Genomic DNA, 1,905 nt, shown 5'->3' on the forward strand with positions numbered 1-1,905 from the left:
AGGCTGTAGAGCCTGCAACGCTTGCTACTACGGATTTGTGTCGTCATCGAGGCAGCCGAAGGGCGACGCATCACGAGCCAAGCGATGCTACGGCAGCTCACTACCAGACCAGGGAAAATTCCTGTCAGCTACGTGAAATCCTGACGGTTTTTAAAAAACCGACAGGAATCCGAGACCATTCCTGTCGGCCACTGAAAACCGACGGGAATCAGGAAGATATTTCCTATCGGTTTGTCAGAACCGTCAGGAAAATAATATAGCCGTCAGCAAAGAGTTTAGATTCCTGTCAGGGGCGGATCTCGACCATATGGTCCAACCAAACAATATCTGGTAAGTTGTGATGAGCTGAACTCTACATGTCCATATATTACTGTTGTGTTGAACAACTTTCTAATTAGATCTCTATGTCACAGGGAAAGACTTATGGTCCACACACAGCCACTGACATGAATACATTTTGCTCCATGAAGTCGGGTGTCAAAAATTGTGATAGCAATGGAAATAGTGGTCCGATTCCAAGCCAAAAGGCCCAACAACGTGTTGTATGTTCCACCTGATTTTTAAATATCTAAGGTTTTGTAGTATGATATGAAGGGTAGCATGAACTTTTTTGTTTCATAGGATGATTACTTTGCTGCTCTTGAGGCTGAACATCCAGATGATTGTGAGCAGCGCAGAAGTTTGATCCTATTGTGCTATACAAAAGTAGTGGTCGTGGCTTAGCTCATGGTCGTGTGCCAATAGCAAATGGTGCTATAAGAAAAACTGAGATGAAAGGATCTAGTAGGAGGACAAACACAACAAGCCAAGCAAATTCAATGTCTTATCAATATCTTTTGAGGAGGAATGCGCTGTTGGAGCAGAACGCTCGGAGCAACAATATTGGACTTGTACTAACCAAACATATGAAGGTATTTGAGCTAATTTGACATACTATATGTACCTAATCATTTGCTTCAAAATATTCTCTAATCATCTTGTGTTTTAGGATATTTTTGACAAGCTGAACATGGAACTACCAGCAGAAATTACAGACATCCTGCAGTCAGTCAGTGCAAGTGCAAATGCAAATGCAAATGCTTCTATGCCACCAATTGAACAGGTCTATATCTAGCTTTCATCTCTTCGTATCGTGTGATGTTCAGTTACATATACTTTGGCTGTGAGCACCAACATGTATGGCTGCAGGTTGATTAACGTCGATTGGTTGTCCTACTTGTGTATATTTACTGTTATGCAATGTTAACTATGTCCATTTTTAGCATTGTGCATCTTGTATCACATAAGGTCTCGCTGTAGTTTTTCTTTGTGCTACAAGAGGAATTGGAGAAAATACATCTCATTTCATTCACTTATTCAAATTGTTTAGCTTATTCAAATTATATCTCTTGGACTTGAGTTGTCATGTGTTGTCTTTACTGTTAGAATCACTCATCAATTTAAGTTCTATCACTTTGTAGGGTACAAAATCATCCCATGCTGGAGACGCTGGTTCTGGTGGTCTAGAGAGCAATAATGGCATCGAAGAGAATGAAGGTTGTAAGGAAAATGGATCCTAGACCCATTTACTTTAGATTTTGGTGTTTGATGACCAACACAACCAAATTGGACTAATGAATTTGCAAGTAATTGTTTTGTAGTTCAATATGGTGCAAAACATGACTTGGACGAAGGCGACGTGATGATTCGATGATCAACACCTCAAGAAAGACATGTGAAGATGCATAGAAGACATACAAGGTCAAGCAAAGTCCAAAGCACGAAGATTAGAGCCAAGCCAGACGCAAAATCACGAAGAAACGAGCCCGGCAGAGGTGACCGGACGCGGACCTATGAGTGATCGGACGCTCCGATCAAGTGCCAGGCAGCACCAGGTGTCGGTAGATGTGACCGGACGGTGAGCAG

At 41.8% G+C, this 1,905-nt stretch overlaps 1 pseudogene; it reads left to right on the top strand.

Moving 5' to 3' along the window:
- Nucleotides 1-446: 446 nt before the first annotated feature.
- On the top strand, nucleotides 447-1,559 carry LOC136530424 (uncharacterized; annotated as a pseudogene).
- The last annotated feature ends 346 nt before the right edge of the window (nucleotides 1,560-1,905 follow it).

This window comes from Miscanthus floridulus, unplaced genomic scaffold (assembly GCF_019320115.1).
Source record: "Miscanthus floridulus cultivar M001 unplaced genomic scaffold, ASM1932011v1 fs_128_1_2, whole genome shotgun sequence".
Taxonomy (NCBI): Eukaryota; Viridiplantae; Streptophyta; class Magnoliopsida; order Poales; family Poaceae; genus Miscanthus; species Miscanthus floridulus.